At 42.2% G+C, this 21,409-nt stretch overlaps 1 pseudogene; it reads right to left on the reverse strand.

Moving 5' to 3' along the window:
* The window catches only part of LOC127040877 (olfactory receptor 14A16-like), a 26,599-nt pseudogene extending 5,968 nt beyond the window's left edge, over positions 1-20,631 (reverse strand).
* Between the last annotated feature and the right edge of the window lie 778 nt (positions 20,632-21,409).

Consider the following 21,409-nt stretch of genomic DNA (forward strand, 5'->3'; position numbering starts at 1 on the left):
AAATAAGGTGTAATTTTAATAGTCAGGGATTATAAACCTTGGGACAACCTATCAACAGGGTGATGGATTCCCCATCACTGACAAGGTTTAAATCAAGGTTGTATCTGAAGAAGTGAGGTTTTTTTACCCACAAAAGCTTATGCCAAAATAAATCTGTTAGTCTTTAAGGTGCCACTGGACTCCTTGTTGTTTTTGTGGATACAGACTAACATGACTACCTCCTAATACTTTAAATCAAGATTGGATGGATTTCTAAAAGATCTGCTTCAGGAATTATTTTGGAGGAATTCTTTGGCCTGTGCTGTACTGGATATCAGATTACATAATTAAAATGATCTCTTCTGCCTTAAGGAGCTCCAACTCTATTGACTCCAATGGTGTCAGGACTGAGTCTTCCCTGCTATTTAAGAGGTGAGGGTTGTCTGCCTGAAGGAAGGAGTAGCAGGAATATGCCACTTTGCATATGGAACAGAGCTGGGTCTAGCTCACACACAGGATTCTGTACTAGGCTCCACACTCCATAGACTCATAGACTCCAGGACTGGAAGGGACCTCTAGAGGTCATCGAGTCCAGTTCCCTGCCCTCATGGCAGGACCAAATACTGTCTAGACCATCCCTAATAGACATTTATCTAACCTACTCTTAAATATCTCCAGAGATGGAGATTCCACAACTTCCCTAGGCAATCTATTCCAGTGTTTAACTACCCTGACAGTTAGGAACTTTTTCCTAATGTCCAACCTAAATCTCCCTTGCTGCAGTTTAAGCCCATTGGTTCTTGTTCTATCATTAGAGGCTAAGGTGAATAAGTTTTCTCCCTCCTCCTGATGACACCCTTTTAGATACCTGAAAACTGCTATCATGTCCTCTCTCAGTCTTCGCTTTTCCAAACTAAACAAACCCAATTCCTTTAGCCTTCCGTCATAGGTCATGTTCTCAAGACCTTTAATCATTCTTGTTGCTCTTCTCTGGACCCTCTCCAATTTCTCTGCATCTTTCTTGAAATGCGGTGCCCAGAACTGGACACAATACTCCAGTTGAGGCCTATGCAGCGCAGAGTAAAGCGGAAGAATGACTTCTCATGTCTTGTTTACAACACACCTGTTAATGCATCCCAGAATCACGTTTGCTTTTTTTGCAACAGTATCACATTGTTGACTCATATTAAGCTTGTGGTCTACTATGACCCTAGATCTCTTTCTGCCTACATACTCCTTCCTAGACAGTCTCTTCCCATTCTGTATGTGTGAAACTGATTGTTCCTTCCTAAGTGGAGCACTTTGCATTTATCTTTATTGAACTTCATCCTGTTTACCTCAGACCATTTCTCCAATTTGTCCAGATCATTTTGAATTTTGACCCTGTCCCCAAAGCAGTTGCAATCCTTCCCAGTTTGGTATCATCTGCAAACAATAAGCATACTTTCTATGCCAACATCTAAATCGTTGATGAAGATATTGAACAGAGCGGTCCAAAAACAGACCCTTTGGGAACCCCACTGTGTATACCTTTCCAGCAGGATTGGGAGCCGTTAATAACTACTCTCTGAGTACGGTTATCCAGCCAGTTATGCACCCACTTTATAGAGGCTCATCTAAATTGTACTTTCCTAGTTTATCTATAAGAATATCATGCGAGACCGTATCAAATGCCTAACTAAAGTCTAGGTATATCACATCCACCACTTCTCCCTTATCCATAAGGCTCGTTATCCTATCAAAGAATGCTATCAGATTAGTTTGACATGATTTGTTCTTTATAAATCCATGCTGGCTATTCCCTATCATCTTACCACCTTCCAAGTGTTTGCAGATGATTTCTTTAATTGCCTGCTCCATTATCTTCCCTGGCACAGAAGTTAAACTAACTGGTCTGTAGTAAGAAAGGAAAGGTTTCAAGTGGCTACATGTAATGAAACATAAAAGTCAGAATTGGTTACAAAAGAAGGGAAAGAGAAAATGTAAACTAATGGCTAACTTAACGAGCTAGCAGAATTCAAAGCAAAGGCATTTCTCTCACCACATGCTGCAGTAAATTTCACAGCCTGGGTCTCTTTTCAGTCCAGAACTTTTCCCCTTTATTTCTGTGTCCTTCAGATATTCATTGATGTCATGAGAAGAGAGATCGGAGGAGGAGTGGGGGCAAGTGTTTTGCTCCCCCTCTTTATAATTCAAATTCTTGCGTTAGAAACATCCTTGCTGAGTCGTGGTGGACATGAGGCTTCAATGGTCCTGGTGATGAAATGTAAATTTTTGTTCACACCTTCCCCCTGCCAAAAAATGGATGTCTAAGCAGGTAATGGTCCATTAATACTAGCCTGGCTAGTCTTGCTGTCTTTCAAAAATTGGTATGTGGGTGCACCCCCAAATTGTAATATATTTCCAGAAACATGATACAATGAAATGTTATAACTTTATGTTGTGTAGCTACTCATATTTTAACAAGACAAAAATATTGAGCAGATCATGCTGGAATGTCATAAAGAGTGGGGTCCTGCAGGGATCAGTTCTGGATCCAGTTCTGTTCAGTATCTTCATCAACGATTTAGACTATGGCCTAGCGAGTACACTTATAAAGTTTGCGGATGATACCAAGCTGGGAGGAGTTGCAAGTGGTTTGGTATGGGAGCCTTTTGAGGGCCTGGAACACCAATTGTGCCTCCTCCTCTCTCCACTGTTGAAGAGCAGTGCTAATTTTGATTCCATTAGGAGTCCATCTAGAGGCTGCTGAGCTGAATTCACTTTGGGCCAATGGTGCACCAGCACTGGGGCTCCCCTACTGCAAGCTGAAATCACTAAGAGCTGAAATCACTAAAAGAGCTAAACTTACTGAGCTGAGTTCTGTGTTAACCAGTGGGGAAGACTGAAGATCTATCACTAAAAGTGGCTGGCAGAACAGAGCAGCTTACAACACGGTTGGAGCAGCCCACGGAACAGTGAGCGGAGCTGAGCAAAGCGGTTTGTGGGAAGGTTGGAGCGGCCCATGGAACAGCGAGAGAGTGGAGCGGTTTGCGGGGATGGCTGGAGTGGCTCACGGGTCGGCTGGAGGAGTGGCACAGCTGGTGGAGTGCAGCCGGTCGTGGAGAAGGCTACAGCAGAACTCCATGGAGAGGCGGGGCAGTCGGCCCCAGACCACATAAGGTGCACCTTAAAACGCTGCGTGCCCCCCCATTTCCACTCAGGCTGGGGGGGGTAAAACTCTGCAGACAAACTTTTGAACTCTGGGATGGCACTGACCAGGGACAGAGACTTTTGAGTTGTTGGACTTTGGGGTGATTGAACTTAAGACCCTAAGGGGAAAATGACACTGTCAAACTTACTTGGTGGGTCTTTTGCTCATGGTTTATGTTATTAATCCTGTTTGTGGTGTTTCCCCAATGTAATGCCGCATTGTTTCCCTCCTTTATTAAAAAGATTTTGCTACACTCAGACTCTGTGCTTGCGAGAGGGGAAGTATTGCCTTCTAGAGGCGCCTGGTATGTAATTGTTCCAGGTCACTGGGTGGGGGCTCAAGCCGGTTTTGCATTGCGTTATTGAAACGGAACCCCTGGATGCTGAACCTGGCCCTTGTTGCTGCCAACTCAGAGGGGTAGAAGGGTTACATTTGGTTTATTTATTTATTTATTTATTGTTATTTTTGTCTTTAGGGTTTTTTGAAGAAACCTCAAAATATTTTCCAAGAAAAAATTTGACAAACAAGCAAATGAACCAATCATTTCATGAACAGCTTTATTCAACACCCAGTGTATTGTGTTTTGGTTGAAAATTTGGCCTTTTAATTCGGTGCCTAATTGCCTATGGGCATAAGAAGAAAATTACATCCCATCTCCACCACTGGGCAAAGTGATTTGTGGCCTTCCTGTGAAGCACCAAGTACTGGCTATTTCCCAAAGTCACTAAGTATGTCAGTGGAGAAACAAGGACCCGAGACCCATGGGAGTTAGGCACCTAAGTACCTGTGACAGCCTGGGCCTGAGTCAAGTTTTTATGAATTCTTATCTAGTGAATAAACTGCCTTAGATTCCTCTGAAATCCCTGTCTAAATATGTAGCTTTTGTGTGTATATCTGGAGTTATTCAGAGTGCAAAATAAAAGCAACATTTGAAAATGTGTCTCCAAATAATTATGGCAAATTCTTTGAAAAGTAACATGACAGCAAATACATTCATTGAAGAATCCTCCAAATGGGATGGCTTCAGGAGGAGGAAGAGCTCAGTGGTTTGAGCATTGGTCTGCTAAACTCAGGTTTGTGAGCTTAATCCTTGAGGGGGCCACTTAGGGTTCTAGGGCAAAATAAGTTCTTGGTCCTGCTAGTGAAGATAGGGGCCTGGACTCAACGACCTTTCAGGGTCCCATCCAGATTTATGAGATAGGTATATCTCCATATATTATTATATCATAATAAAATGATGGACCATATGCGTCAGCTTTGAACTCATTCCTACAAAACCCACCAGGTCTTTGAGCGGCAACAATTGTCACATTTTATGGCTATCACAGTGTCCATGGAGAAGCCATGAAGTATCAGGGACTGAGAGACTGAACTATTCTCTTAAACTTTTGAGACAGTCTCTTCTGGTCAGAGCGTGTCCTTGGTTTTTGCTGAGTCTGCTAACGGGAGCCAGCTGGTTCCAGCTTGGATGGAGATGTCTGGGGGGTGCTGTTATTAAGAGTCCAAGGAGTTGAGATACAAAGTCCATCTTTCTTCAGAAGTCAGAGAGGGAGAACACTGGGCTGGTACTCACTGGGGCTAGGTTTGAACAGGTGAGTTAGAGGTAAAAACAGCTGCTTCATCTCTAATCTCCTGAGCCATCCAGGGCAATCCTGCTGTGAGATGTCTGTAGCATTTATATGGAAATGAGGTGTGAACTGAAACCTCATGTCCCTTCAAATGGGCATTGGGCACAATCTATCCCAGTCTCTTCCACAACATTAAGCTTCTGTATGATGTTCAAAGGTGTATCAAGAGCCCAGGGATTCAGGTGTTGAAAGCAACTAAAGCAATTAAAAAAACAGACTGAATGGGGAATTCCATAGAAAATTCCCATGAGGGCCACCGAGCTGTGGTTATCCCCAGTGGGCATTAGCAGAAGAGTGAATAGAAAACAGCTCAACTGCATAGGCCCAATGTATCCTGGCTACAAATCCACTGAGTTCCATGGAGAGGGCCTTGGAATGGGCTTGGCCCTGTGAAGGGACTTGAAACTGACTCTGCAGTATGTAGGCTCTAGGTGCTGCAAAATGTGGAACAATACAGTGGACTCTTGCGCCAGGCAGTGATCTGTGACATGGATTGTCAGAGTGGCTTAAGGGACTTAGGTTCCCAACTCTCAGTGACTGCACATTGACTGGAATTAATTATTCCAGCCTTAATACACAGGGTTTTTTTTTTTGTCTTGCTCACTTGTGTCCTAATTTTCTTTGCACCACCCTGACCCTCAGGCCATGTCTACACTACAGAATTATGTTGACCTAACTTACTTCAGCATACAGCTACCACAGTTATTAAAACACTTGTATGCATGCACACTTGGCTGCTTATGTCAGTACTGTGCATCCTCACCGGGAGCGCTTATACAGGTTGTATTGTCAATGTGGGGCTGTCAGAGTTCCTTCCCCACTCTGAACTCTAGAGTACAGATGTGGGGACCTGCATGAAAATTCCCTAAGCTTATTTGTATCAGCTTAGGTTAAAACCTGGTATGCTGCCACTACCAAGTGATTTAACAAGAAACAAGGAAAGGACCACTTGGCATTCCTCCTCCCCCAAAATATCCCCCAAGCTCTTACACCCCGTTTCCCGGGGAGGCTTGAGAATAATATCCTAACCAAATAGTTACAAAGTAATCAAAGATACAAACTCCTGGGTCTTGGGACAATGGAAAAATCAGTCAGGTTCTTAAAAGAAGGATTTTATTATAAAGAAAAGGTAAAAATCAACTCTGTAAAATCAGGATGGAAAATATTTTACAGGGTAATCAGATTCAAAGAGTCCAGAGGGACCCCCTCTAGCCTTAGTTTCAAAGTTACACCAAAACAGAGATAAACATCCCTCTAGCAAAGGGCACATCCACAAGTTGAAAAAACAAAGATAAACTAGCACACCTTGCCTGGCTGTTACTTACAAGTTTGAAATATGAGGGACTTGTTCAGAAAGATTTGGAGAACATGGATTGATGTCCAATCCATTTTAGTTCTAAGAGTGAACACACCCAAAACAAAGAACACAAACAAAAGCCTCTCCCCCACTCCCAAGATTTGAAAGTATCTTGTCCCCTTATTGGTCCTTTGGGTCAGTTGTCAGCCAGGTTACCTGAACTTCTTAACCCTTTACAGGTAAAAGGATATTGGTGCCTCTGGCCAGGAGGGATTTTATAGTATTGCATACAGGAGGGTTGTTACTCTTCCCTTTACAGTTATGACAGGGACATTATGGGACAGCTCCTGAAAGTAAGTAACAGTCAACATAAGCAACACAGTGTTTACATTAGCTTATTAACGTAACACCAATATTTAAAAAGGGCTCTAGAGGTGATCCTGGCAAATAACAAATCGGTAAATCTAAGGTCGATACCGGACATATTAGTCGAAACAATAGTAAAGAATAAAATTGTCTGATACATAGAAGAATATAAATTGTTGGGCAAAAGTAAACACGGTTTCTCTAAAGGGAAATTGTGTCTTATTAATCTATTAGAGTTTTTTGAAGGGATCAACAAACATGTGGACACTGGGGATCCAGTGGACATAGTGTATTTAGATTTCGAGAAACCCTTTGATAAGGTCCCTCACCAAAGACTCTTATATATATTAAGTTGTCATGGGATAAAAGGGAAGGTCCTTTCATAGATTGAGAATTGGTTAAAAGACAGGGAACAAAGGGTAGGAATTAACGGTAAATTCTCAGTATGGAGAGGGGTAACTAGTGGTGTTCCCCAAGGGTCAGTCCTCGGACCAATCCTATTCAACTTATTCATAAATGATCTCGAAAAAGAGGTAAACAGTGAGGTGGCAAAGTTTGCAGATGATACTAAACTGCTCGAGATAGTTAAGGCCAAAGCACGCTGTGAAGAACTTCAAAAAGATCTCACAAAACTAAGTGATTGTGCAACAAAACGGCAAATGAAATTTAATGTGGACAAATGTAAAGTAATGCACATTGGAAAAAATAACGCCAACTATACATACAATATGATGAGGGCTAATTTAGCTACAACAAATCAGGAAAAAGATCTTGGAGTCATTGTGGATAGTTCTCTGAAGGTGTCCAAGCAGTGTGCAGAGGCGGTCAAAAAAGCAAACAGGATGTTAGGAATCATTAAAAGGGGGATAGAGAATTAGATGGAGAATATACTAATACCCTTATATAAACCCATGGTACACCCACATGTTGAATACTGCGTACAGATGTGGTCGCCTCATCTCAAAAAAGATATACTGGCACTATAAAACGTTCGGAGAATGGCAATTAAAATGATTAGGGGTTTGGAGAGGGTCCCATATAAGGAGAAATTAAAGAGGCTAGGACTTTTCAGCTTGGAAAAGAAGAGACTAAGGGGGGTTATGATAAAGGTATATAAAATTATAAGTGATGTGGAGAAAGTAGATAAGGGAAAGTTATTACTTATTCCCATAATACAAGAACTAGGGGACACCAAATGAAATTAATAGGCAGCAGATTTAAAACAAATAAAAGGAAGTTCTTCTTCACACAGCACACAGACAACTTGTGGAACTCCTTACCTGAGGAGGTTGTAAAGGCTAGGACTGTAACAGCATTTAAAAGAGAACTGGATAAATTCATGGAGGTTAAATCCATTAATGGCTATTAGCCAAGATGGGTAAGGAATGGTGTCCCTAGCCTCTGTCAGAGGGTGGAGATGGATGGTAGGAGAGAGATCACTTGATCATTACCTGTTGGGTTCACTCCCTCTGGTGCACCTGGCACTGGACGCTGTCGATTGAGAGGATACTGGGCTTGATGGACCTTTAGTCTGACCCAGTATGGCCGTTCTTATGTTCTTATGTACACTGACACTGTCAGCCTAATTACATCAAGCATGAGTCTACTTGGGGAGATGATGTTACTAAATTGGTGTACAGAGCCACTCATACTGGCGGGAGCAAAATTTAAGCGAAGACACTTCTACTGCTAGGTCTACACAAGGCAGGTTATGTCGAGCTAACCCTGTAGTGTGGACTAGGCCTTAGTGTTCAAATCATTATCCCAAAGACATGAAGTCTTACATTTTTAATAGAACACATAGAACCTGGAACTGAGCAATCTTCCTTCACTCATCATCCCTGAAAATGGGCATGTCTGGGTCTTTTCCACTTTGAACTTTAGCCTCCAGAAAGTGGGGACCTGCCTGTTCCTTTCTAAGCTTAATTCCTAGCTTAGATTTTATCACTCTGCCACCAACCCAAAATATAGTGTTTGGGTACACTCCCTGTCCCCCAAAACCTTCCCTGGGGAACCCAAGACCCAAACCCCTTGGGTCTTAAAACAAAGGGAAATAAACCATTCCCTCTCCTTCCTTTCTCTCAGATTTTCCCTCCCTGGGTTACACTGGGAGATCACTGTGATTCAACCTCCTTGAATCTTAAAACAGAGAGGAAATTCACATTCCTCCCCCTTCTCTCCCACCTCAGACTCTCTCTGAGAGAGAGACAGTGATCCTAACACAGAGAGAAATTAACTGTTCCCTCTCCTCTTCTCTCCTTTCCCCTCACCAATCCCTAGTGAGTCTAGACCCCATCCCCTGGGGTCTTACGCAAGAGTAGATAAAAAATCAATCAGGTTTTTAAAAGAAAAGCTTTTAATTAAAGAAAGAAAAAAAGTAAAAAATTAGCTCTGTCAAATCAAGATGGAAAATGTTACAGGGTCTTTCAGCTTCACCTAGACCAGAGGGACTCCCCCTCTCAGCCTAAGTATACAAGTTACAGCAAACAGAGTTAAAATCCTTCCAGCAAAATACACATTTGCAATAAAGAAAACAAACAAATGCCTAATCCGCCTGCTATACTTACAGTTTGGATAGAAGATACTTTTTCAGAAAGATTGGAGAGCCTGTATAAATGTTTGGTCCCTCTCAGACCCCAGAGAGAACAGAGAACAAAGAAAACAGCCCAAAACAAAGACTTCCCTCCACCCCGATTTGAAAGTATCTTGTCTCCCGATTGGTTCTTTGGTCAGGTGTCAGCCAGGTTCACTGAGATTGTTAACCCTTTACAGGTAAAAGAGACATTAACCCTTAACTATCTGTTTATGACAGGGCATTTACCCTGCCCTACTGGAACTGTTGCTGTAGATGACAGAAGACTCTCTTCTTCATGTCCCTGTGCCTCTCTATAGCAATGAGACACAAAAGTGGAGTTATATTGCCAGTAAGGTTGATGTTTGTGTATTGGGAACACATATCATCAGGGAACTGCACAGAGATCCTCAATCCGTTTCATACAGGCCACCTCAAATGCATTAGGAGATTCTAACTAAACATTGATGTACATACAGGGGGAATGGTCCCTATAAAAGCAGCAATGAATGCTAGCTTGGATGCTGAACACCCCAAAAATCGAGAATATTTGTTTCTGGTGGTTTTGTTTGGCCAATAGTAAAGAGAGGGGCCTGTGATGGTACCTCCTATAAGGCTTTATGGAAATATGTTTAGAATGCGTTTTATACTACATATGCCATGTAACATATCTAAAAGGTTATCATCTACTGACTGTATTAATCCTATTAGTATGCATGTATCATTTTTATATTTGAAAATATAAATGCTATGAATGTTGACTGTGTACTGGCTTGATTTCTAAATAACCTTAGTAGAGTATTTGGTCAGTTCCTGGAGAAAGGAATGTTGAAATTAGATACCTAATCAAGAAACACTTAAAGGACAATGGATCTTGGAATGCTCCAATCCACATAAAAAGTCTACTTGAGGACCTTCAAGGTAGCATGTAAACAATGGATTCTACCTGTAAAAACTGTGAGTCATGCATGGATATGTGACTTGCCCAGGTGACTCCAAAACTCCATCTTGGAGCTGGATTTTGCATAGGAGTGAGGAGGGGGTCTCCACCCAGAAGAGAAAGTCTATTTAGACCCCTGGGAGACCCCTCCATTTTGTCTTCAGTTGGCTACCCCAGGATACTTGAAAGAAACTGGTGTGAGTGATTGCTGGACCAAGGTTAAAAGGAGATTATTCTGTAAAAGGCAGCTTTTGGAACTAGTGAGGATCTTAATTGTATTTCCATTTGATTAGACCATAGATTAGCATATTTTATTTTATTTTGCTTGGTGACTTACTTTTGTTCTGTCTGTTACAACTTGGAACCACTTCAATCCTACTTCTTGTATTTAATAAAATCACTTTTTACTTATTAATTAACTCAGAGTTTGTATTAATACCTGGGGAGCAAACAAGCTGTGCATATCTCTCTATCAGTGTTATAGAAGGTGAACAATTTATGAGATTAGTGTAGTATAAGCTTTATACAGGGTACAATGGATTTATTTGGGTTTAGATCCCACTGAGAGTTGGGCATCTGAGAATTAAAGACAGGAACACTTATGTCAGCTGCTTTCAGGTAAACCTGCAGTTTTGGGGCAAGTAATTCAGCCCCTGGGTCTTTGTTGGAGCAGATGAGAGTGTCCTGGCTCAGCAAGGACAGGGTGCTTGGCCCTGAGCTGGCAGGGAAGTCAAGGGTAGAAGTATTCTTGGCACATCAGGTGGCAGCTCCCAAGAGGGTTTCTGTGATCCAACCTGTTACAGGGCAATTTGTTAAATCTGAATCAATTCCCATGTTACAAAGCCTTCAGTTGCCTTTTCCAGCCAACTTCATTTTCAAAGGTGCCGCTACTAAGGACTGTCAGATATCCCAGTGAATGAAATGGCCTTTTGTCTTATGCCCCACTTGCAACCATATTGTTCCATGTGATCTAGAGGTGAGATGGTCCCTATCTCCACTGAGATAGGCAGAGACCCTAAACTTTCAAAACCCTAAATTCATACTTCTAGAAACCACCACAAGTCTCCTCCATACTTTAAAAATGTGGCCCTTAGTTACTCTACAAGCACTGGGTTCCACAAAGCCTGTGTTAGGCCCCCGAATCCCTATACAATGACAGGGAGAGACAGACACCTAGGAATAGGATCCACAAAAGCCAGTGCATTAGGCAAGGAGGCCCCTAGGATACTCAGTGGGACACACTGACCAGCCAGAAGGGATGTGTGTCTCAGTCCGGACTGCTGGGATACACTTATTATCCACAACCAGAAACCCAGTGGAATCATATGTGTGTGTGTGTGTGTGTGTGTGTGTGTGTGTGTGTGTGTGTGTGTACGTATAGAATCAAGTGACAGCTATATAGTTCTGTGTAAGGACTATTTCTTGCCCTGTCTCTTGCATCACATACTATGCTTCTGCACATCATATGCAGTGTACATAACCATGCAAAAAGATGGTATTTGAAGATTAATAATAGGCCAGTTTGTGAGACCCTGTCTCAGCTTGAGTGTGAATAGATTTAAACTGGATGGTGCATGAAATGCTGGGTTAGTGCAAGTGATGAAACTTTTCCACTTGCACCAATATTATAATATGACACCAGACAAATAACACACAGAAGTATTTATTAGAGAGAGAAGGTGGAGCAACTTTGTTGGTGAGAGAGACAAGTTTTCACACTTACTTAGAGCTCATCTTCAGATCTGAAGAAAGCTCTGTATAAGTTTGAAAGCTTGTCTCCCTCACTTGCAGAAGTTGATCCAATAAAATATATTACTTCACCCACCTTGTCTCTCTGATATCCTGGGACCGACATGGCTTCAACAACACTACTTAAACCAGTGTTTATGTCACTATTGAACTTAGCCTAGTGTCTTTGGGCCAGAGCCAGGTCAGTATTAAACCAGTGATGTTGATATCCCATCCTTATTTGTAAAATTATTTCAGCAGGACATCAACCATGCAGATATCTCATCTGCATCCCTTTATCATTGTGGAAAGAAAATGTTCGGCTTGTTCACAAAACCTCATCAAAGAGATGAAAAATGGACACCCTCAAAAGATGACATCTATTTATTTATTTTAACAGTTTATTTCTAAGGAAACATAGAAGGAACTTAAAAACACAAAGAGAAAAATTGGCATTTTATTTGTTATGAATAACCTCCATCCAATCATTTCCTCAGGGCAACTTTGTTCTCCTTGTTCCTCATGCTGTAGATAATTGGTTTCAGCACTGGAGGTACCATGGAATAGAAAACATCCACCATGAGATCCAGATGTGATATGGACCTGGAGTTGGGTTTCAGGTAGGCAATGATGTCAGTGAAAATATACAAAGAGACAACAGTGATGTGAGGCAGGCAGATGGAGAAGACTTTTTTGCCAGGCCCTGCTCAGTGGGGATTCTTAGCACTGATCTGAAGATCTGAACATATGACACAATTATTAAAACAAAGCAGTTTAAAGCTAAGCATGCATTGAAGACAATAACCCCAGTTTCATCCAGGTCTGAGTCAGAGCAAGCAAGCTTGAGTAGCTGGGGGGATGTCACAGAAGAACTGATCCACTCTGTTACCTCCACATAAGGATAATGCAAATGTGTTCCCAGAGTGCAGGGTAGAGTAAAGAATACCACTGATCCAGGCACTGGCTGCCATTTGGACACAAGCTCTCCTGTTCATCACTCTCTCATAGTGCAGTGGTTGACAGATAGGTGACATATCAGTGTATACGCCATGACAGTGAGGATGCCGAGATCAGCTGAACCAAGGAACATGAAGAGAAAGACTTGGGTGACATCCAGAATAAGAAATCACTCTGGTGTTCATGAGAGAATTGGCCATGGATTTGGGGATGGTGACCCCCCTTCCCCCACACACATACCATCTGTCCCAATTTTTCACACTTGCTGTCTTGTCACCCTAATATACACCATGTGAGTATCTGGCCTAAGATGCCAGTTGAACAAATGCATTAAAGACTGGAACAAATTACAATCCAAGCCCACAGATCTAGCAAAGATGGTCCCTCAGCTCTGTCAAACAACAGAGGAAAAACTTGAGCATGATACTAAAGTACTAGAACTCCAAGACCACCTGATTTCCACCAGGGAAATATGACAGAATCTCTGAGCATCGAAATTATAAGCTTGTGTGTAGTGATTCCTTCCCAAGCTCTGTATATAGATGACCTGAATACCTGGTTACAAATTGACTGATGGTACTAATCCCAACTTCACTCCCATCTCTGGGTGTCGAGGGGCTAGTAGCATCGCTCAGTGACTTTATGTCTGGCCTGAGTGGGGCAGCAATCGTCAAAAGACCTGAGTTGTGATCTTATCTCTGCCAGTGGCTTGCTGTGTGACCTTGGGCTGGTCACTTCTCCTCCCCGAGCCTCTATTTCCTCTCCCACCCTTTGTCTGCCGGGTCTTTTATGAACTCTGTGGGAGATGAAGCTGTTTCTTATCATTTGGATCCTCAGCTGCACTCATTTACAGGCTTGGTGCTCAGCTGGCAGCAGTGTTGCACACAGGATATGGTGATAGACCAGGAGGTCTGGATTCCTGTCCCATTGACCTCCTGAGGTCCATCAATGCTGCAGCGAGGAGCATCTTCCCAGCTCCAGTAAACAGATATAGGGTAGCTCTGCTGAAGTTACTGTAGAAAACTTACCCATGTAGCCCTGAGATAGCCTGGTCAGCAGCTCAGGCTCCATCTGTCTATGTAACCATGGAGTTCAGCCGGGTTTGTACTAGGGTTCAAAAAGTATTAGATAAATTCATGGAGGATAGGTCTATCAATGGCTATTAGCCAAGATGGACAGGGATGGTGTCCTTAGTCTCTGTTTGCCAGAAGTGGGAATGGGTGACAGGGCATGGATCACTTGATAATAACTTGTTCTGTTCATTCCCTCTGGGGCGCGTGGCACTGGCCACTGTTGGAAGACAGGATACTGGGCTAGATGGACCTTTGGTCTGACCCAGTATGACCGTTCTTATGAGATGGCTAGACTAAGCCATTCCCTGTGCTGCCGGCATTTACTCTGTTATTTTTAAAGCATAGCTAGTGAACTCTGCCTACCTGAGCTGGGAAGCACAATCCTATCTGCAGTGTAGATGTGCCCTTAATGTCCTTGGGCAGGGTCCAGACAGATAGGCTGCACCCTCTTGACTGAATCCTGACTCTGAGTTTCAAAGTAAGAGAGGAGGGATAGCTCAGTGGTTTGAGCATTGACCTGCTAAACTCAGGGTTGTGAATTTAATCCTTAGTGGGGCCACTTAGGGATCTGGGGCAAGAGCTGGTTCTGCTAGTGAAGGCAGGGGGCTGGACTCAATGACCTTTCAAGGTCTCTTCCAGTTATAGGAGATTGGTATATCTCTCCTATTATTAAAGTGCTAGTATGCCTGTTAGGTACAGCCCATATTCCCTAGGCTGTCAACTCTGCTGTTTACTAAGTTCTGCCATCCTGCTGCTATATCTTTGACACAGAAATAAAAATGGATAGGACAGGATGATGGTTTTTGAAATTATGGTATCATTGGACAATATTACTGCTTCCTATCCTGCCTGAAAGATAATTTCCAAATACAGCTGGTGAAAAATATACTTGTTAAACTATTTTAAAAGAAAAAATTGGTTTTCAGTTAAATCTATCTATCTATCTATCTATCTATCTATCTATCTATCTATCTATCTATCTATCCAAAGGCCATTTTTTTCCTTTTGTGAAGGGGGGGGATAGACTTTTCCAGTTTTCAGCAGTTTTCAGCAGAAAATGTTTGGTTCTCTGTTGCCAAATCCAATTTGAGGATTTGGGGGACTTGTATGAAAAACCAATATTTACTAACAAAAAGGAAAGAAAAAAAATCTGACTGTCCCTACTTGTTTGATTAAACAGATAGTAAAAATCATAAAGAGTTAAAATTGGAAGTCAGATTTAGGTTCTTAAATTTGCCCTGTACGTTAATACTCTAATATATTTAATTGAAATAGCAAACTTACTGCATTGGTCTTCGGATAATTTTTCCCAATTTGTGATGCATTTGATCCTCCAGTAGTAGAAAATTTGGCCACTATCTATCTATCTATATATGTCCATGCACAACAGTCTATCACCTTCTCTCTCTCATGTAAACATCACTGCATTATGCAGCAGTGGTTTCCATGTCCAAAGATGGATTTCCTGAGTCGCTGGTCTCTCCGCTGTTCCTAGCAGACAGGGAACCACTCCACAGATGGGTGCTCCCTGTTCCCCTCCTCAGGCAGGCTTGGCCAAGAGGTGATGGACTAAATGCGATGAGGGACTGAAAACTCCTGAAGATCTAGAACTGCTCCTGGGTTGTGCAGGCATCAAACACAATCACAGCTCAGTATACCCCTGCTCTGGGGCTAAATAGCTGCATCTAGTCTCCAGGGCTGTGAGCCCAGCTCTGATGTGACATCAGGAACAAACCACCTGGACAACCTGTCCAAGTCAATCCTAACCCCACAGAGGGGGAACAGCACTGCCTTGGACCTCACACAACGGTAACATCCCTGAAAGGACCCTTGGCTAAAAAAACAAGGCAGATTTGGCTAAGGTATTTGACAAGTTAAATGTATATTTATAGCACAGGCATGTGACATACAATAGCTAAGAAACTAGCAGCACCAGAAGTTTAGCTGGCCTGGAATAACCTGTTCCTTCATTAACTCCACATGATTACCACTGGGGCAGCAGAAAATTTTTCCCCTGCATTGCATCAGCAGCTCTTGGGAGGCAGCCACCAGAAGAACCCACAACTCAGGCTGCCCAGGATGTTCAAAGTCAGACACTAAGATCTACCCAGAAGCAAGCATGAAAAATGAAAGGTCATGTCTTGAGCTGGTGTGAATTGATGCAGTTCCATTGATTTCAAAGTAGCTAGGGCTATTTACACCAACAGATGACCTGGCCCTTTGATTTCAATCAAGATATGGCCAATTTACACCAACTGAGGGCCTAGCCTGTCAGAGTTTACTTTGTTTATTTGGGATTGAGGGTATCTCTTGAAAGCCCATTATGTGTGTGGATGGGGATAGGGTGTTGTCATAGACTGAAGCTAAAACAGTTTCCCCTGAATACCACCGCCCTCTCCTCTAAGATCTGTCTAGGGCTCATCACCCTGTCTTCCAGGGTGTCCTGTTGGAGAATCCAACTCAAACATTTGGGAAGCAGCTTCTCCAGGATGGCTTCTCCACTAAGGACAGGGGAGGGGGGTTGCTCAGCAAATCACCCTCCAGTTACTCACGGGGGAATATGATAGAAGTATATAAAATAAGGACTGGTGTGGGGAAAGTAAATAAGGAAGTGTTATTTACTCCTTCCCATAAAACAAGAACTAGGGGTCACAAAATGAAATTAATAGGCAGCAGATTTAAAACAAACAAAAGGAACTATTTTTTTCACACAGTGCACAGTGAACCTGTGGAACTTCTTGCCAGAGGATGTTGTGAAGGCCAAGATTATAACAGGGTTCAAAAAAGAGCTAAATAAGTTCAAGAAGGATGGGCCCATCAATGGCTGTTAGCCAGAATGGGCATGGATGGTGTGCCTAGCCTCCGTTTGCCAGAAGCTGGGAATGGGCAACGGGATGGCTCTCTTGATGATTAACTGTTCTGTTCATTCCCTCTTGGGCACCAGGTATTGGCCACTGTTGGAACATAGGACTCTGGAGTAGATGGACCTTTGGTCTGACAAAATATGGCCGTTCTTACGTTCTTATGTTCAGTGCACAGAGCTTTGCCTAACGAGGCTTTTGTTCCATCTGCTAACAAAGACCATGTGATCTGGAACACACTGTCCTGCACTGAGGAACCAGAGCGCTTTCTCTGCAGACTTCAGGGATCTGGAAGCATTTTTCAGCCCCTGCTGTTGCTCTACGTTGAAGAAGGTGTGCTTTTTGGGCACTGAATTTGGGATGCCAGGGCCAGGTCCTTCAGCCCTTACTAAGCATTCTGGCAGCAGTCAGTGGCAGTGCAGTCTGAGCAATGGCTGCAGGAATGGGACCCATCCAACTGGATAATCTCTTACATAGATATAGCCTTGTGGTGTGAGCCATAGGACCAAGTCACGGCAATATTTGCATTTCTTGTCTATCTTGACTGATAAGAGAGCCCAAACTGTTGGTCTGTGCCCAGTATGGTAAGAACACATGTAAAATACAGTCACTTGGTCCACCAAATACTAAGCAATTTATCGAGCATAACATTCTCATTCCTTAAGCAAACAATTTTCCCATTAACTAACTGTAATTTTCCCCCATTAAGCAAATGGCAAATTTTTCTCCACCAATGAGCTAGCACATTCTCCTTCTTCAACCAGCCACAGTTTTCTCTGCCCTTCACTACCCCTACACTTCTCCACCTTCCAAAAATCACAGACGTTCCCTACGCCACCTATCTTTCTCCCCCTACCATTTACAATCTACACAATTCCCCCAACCAACACTAACCTTCTTCCCTTTTCAGTGATAATGAGAACATGCCTCATTCACCAACCATAATATTCTCCTTCCATATAATTTTTCCTAGTAGTATCATGTCCTGTATTCATGGCTTCAAGGAAAACTTTGGAGAATGGGTAGGCCATAGGCCACATCCTGAAGTTTCACTGGCCTGTGGGTTCAGAAGGCATTCCACTGTCAATGAACCAGCGTTGGTTCGCTCAGTTGTCTCAACAGATTATGGTTCTCCTTGTGTCTAAATGAAGATAGGAGAGGAGAGGAGAGGAGAGGAGAGACGCTGCGTTTTCATGTTTCTAAAGATCGCAACTTCTGGAAATGTCTTGAGCTAAGGTTCTTGGGGCTTCCAGAATGAAGAGCTAAGAGTCGAGCTCCCATTCTAGCCAGGGACCCTGAGCTGTGATCTCTGTTCCAGGGATAAAGAGTAGAAGAAAGTCAGGGAGTAAGGAGCCTCCTGCAGGGGATGCAGAGAGGAGACCCTGGGCCAGACAGAACTTTTGAAGAAGCTCTCTAGAGCAGCCAGAGGAGAGGCCTGGCTTGAGTGACCTGCACTGCAGAACAGGAACAGAATCCATCAGAGGGAGTTAGGAGCCGAGAAGGGGTATAACGGCCTTTGGTAAATAATGTTTAATATTGAATATTTATAGACAGACACGAAGAGGAAATGAGTCACAATAGTTGGTGTTATCTATCTATTGATTGATCTATCGATCTATCTCTCAAATCACATACTATGCCTTTGTCCCTTATATATGAATTGTATATATCCACGCACAGAGATGGGATTCTAATACTAATAACACTGGTCTACAATTTTTGAGAATTTGTCTGCTTCAGAGATAAAATGTGCTATTTATTATGTATTTTGATGTGCTGAATTCAAATATGACAATTAAAACAACTGATTGGCTAGTGTTTCTGAGATATTTAAGTTTTTACATTTTATGTCTATGTATATTGTGTAGGTAGTAGAGTTTTAATCATAAATTGTACCTAGATCTTTTCGTGTGTTTATGGTTGCTTTACATGATAATATTTCACCTGTCCTGTTTATGTAACACACTAAAAATCAGCAAAAGGGTTATATAAATAAAATTTATTATGAAACAAAAGGCAAAAAACTAGTATGTACATAGTTAGTCCTATTCAGTGTCTACTCGGCGCTTCTTGGTTTGTCTCTTGTATTCCTTAAATGGAGCATCTCTTGTCACTGTCCAGCAATAGTCTGCAAGCATTGATGGGCTCCATTTGCCCTGATAGCCTGCCAGGAGATTCCACTGCTGTAGTCTGGAGCCCAACAGCTCTGCCTTACTCTTGGGTAGTTCCAAATCCCTGACAAGGTCATTCAGTTCACCTTGTGTTAGGAGGTGTGGTTCAGAGGAGAAGGATGGGAGAAAATGTGGGTCCTGTGACATTGATGGTTCAGGACCAGAAGTTTCATCCTCTTCCTCTTCCTCATCTGACTCAAGTGAGAATGATTCTGGTGCAGTCCTTCTCCGTGGGGTACTGGGCGTATAGCTGATGGAATGTTTGGATAAGGCACAGTCCACTTTTTCTTCTTTGACACACCTTTCCCAACAGGAGGCACCATGCAGAACTAATAATTGCTGGTCTGATCTGTTGGCTCTCTCCAAATCATTGGCGCTGCAAAAGGCATAGATATCCTTGTCCTGTTCAACCACTGGCGAAGATTTGTTGCACAAGTGTTGCAGCGTATGTGTGGGGTCCACCTCTTGTCCTGATCTCCAATTTTGCATCCAAAATAAAGGTGATAGGCTTTCTTAACCAGAGTGGTTATACTGCGCTTTTGTGATGCAAAAGTCACTTCACTACAAACATAGCAGAAGTTATCTGCACTGTTCACACAAGTACGAGGCATCTCTGCTCACTTTGGCTAATCAGAAATGTGTCCCTATGCAAAATCAAACACTGACAAATAAGAGAGCACCACACTGTATGATTTCTAGAGTTGATATAGGGCAATTTGTTCAGCAGAGTGATGTAAGCTTCGTTATGATTGCATCATCCATGACTTCTAGGAATAACATGATGCAATTCATATCACGTATGACGCAATACCAGCTTCAGATTGCATCATTCATTGTTTTGCCTAAAAAGCAAGTACTGTCCAAACCCAGTCATAGATTTATTCATAGATCCAGTCAAAGATGTATTTTAGTCATTTTTGGTTTAAATTGAGATCCCTTCCTTTTATAACTCACTTATCCTCCGCCATTCCCAAGTCAAGGATTGTATATACTGACCCAATAGCGTATCTTGAAAACTAGAGCCAATCAACAATTTTAAGCATCATTTTTGTTCTCAGTGACCCAGAATTAGTAAAGTTAGACTACATTTATTTCAGAAGCATTTTGACTGTAGAGCAGTGTAATAGGACTGCTTTGTGAGATCCTTTCTTAGCTTTAATGTGACTAGTTTTACAATGGATGATGCATGAAATGCCAGGTCAGTGCATATGACACCAGACAAATTACTCATACCACTATTTTTTAGAGAAGGTGGCCCTTATGCAGAGCTCATCTCCAGACCTGAAGAACAGCTCTGTATACATTTTAAAGCTTGTCTCTCTCCCCTGCAGAACTTGGTCAAATAAATATTACCTCACCCATCATGTCTCTCAAATATGCGGTGACCAACATGGCTGCAACAACACTGCATACACCAGTGTTTATGTCACTATTAAATTTAGCCTTGTGTCTTTGGGCCAGTATCAAACCAGCAATGTTGATGGAGCTACTCTGCATTAGCAAAGGCTTAGCTGAGTTGTGGAAAACACAGAGGAGTCCTTGTGGCACGTTTGAGACTAACACGTTTATTTGGATATTAGCTTTCATGGGCTATAACCCACTTCATCAGGTGCATGAAGTGAAAAATACAGTAGGCTGTATATTTGTACCTGCCTACTGTATTTTTCATTCCATGCATCTGATGAAGTGTGTTTCAGCCCATGAAAGCTAATGCCTAAATAAATTTGTTTGTCTCTAAGGTGTCACAAGAACTCCTCATTGGTTTTGACAATACAGACTAACACAGATACTCCTCTGCAACCTGAGATGGGGAATTCACCCATGCATCTCTGTTGCACTCACATTCTCCCGGTCATCATTACCCATTCTTGGATCTTTGTGTGTGTTGGCCATTGGCCAAATCCTGATCCATTTGAAGTGAGTGGCTAAGTCCCAGTGATTTAAAAAGGATCAAAATTGGCCTCATTATCCTGTCTGATTGTCTTTAAGAAATACTCCACAGCTTCCTCTTCAACAAACAAACAAACAAACAAACAACCCTTTCCCACCACGGCACGAATGACACAACATTGATTTATTTAGGGTTACAATAATGAAACAATGTTTACCTAAGGTTCTTGGTTCCCTAACACATCATTAAAAGTACGATGATATCCCAGCCCTATTCATATAATTGTTTCAACCGAAACTCAACCATGTAGACACTTCTTGTGCACACCTTTAACATTGTGGAAAGAAAACTTTCAGCTCGCTCAGAAAACCCCATCAAACAGATGACATTTGGACACCCCCGATAGGTAACAAAACATCAACAATGCCATCTAAGTGAACACTTACCATCTACCCAGTCATTCCCACCTTAAAAACACTTAACAAAGAAAGAAATCAACCCAAGAAAAACTAAAAAGCAGAGATGGAGAGAAAAAACAAACAGCTACTGAACTGATACTGCAATCCAATTTTTACTCCAAAAAAGAAGAGACAGACACTCCCTGAGGTCCACTAAGGACTTTGATATGGCTAATGATTTTATGAAGAAGGTGCTAACATAGCATGGTGAAGGGTGGCAGTACACAATCCTGTAATAGATAGATATACAGGTAAACAGATAGATAATGATATTATTTACATTGATATGTATTTA

The sequence above is a fragment of the Gopherus flavomarginatus genome, assembly GCF_025201925.1.
Source record: "Gopherus flavomarginatus isolate rGopFla2 chromosome 11 unlocalized genomic scaffold, rGopFla2.mat.asm SUPER_11_unloc_1, whole genome shotgun sequence".
Taxonomy (NCBI): domain Eukaryota; kingdom Metazoa; phylum Chordata; order Testudines; family Testudinidae; genus Gopherus; species Gopherus flavomarginatus.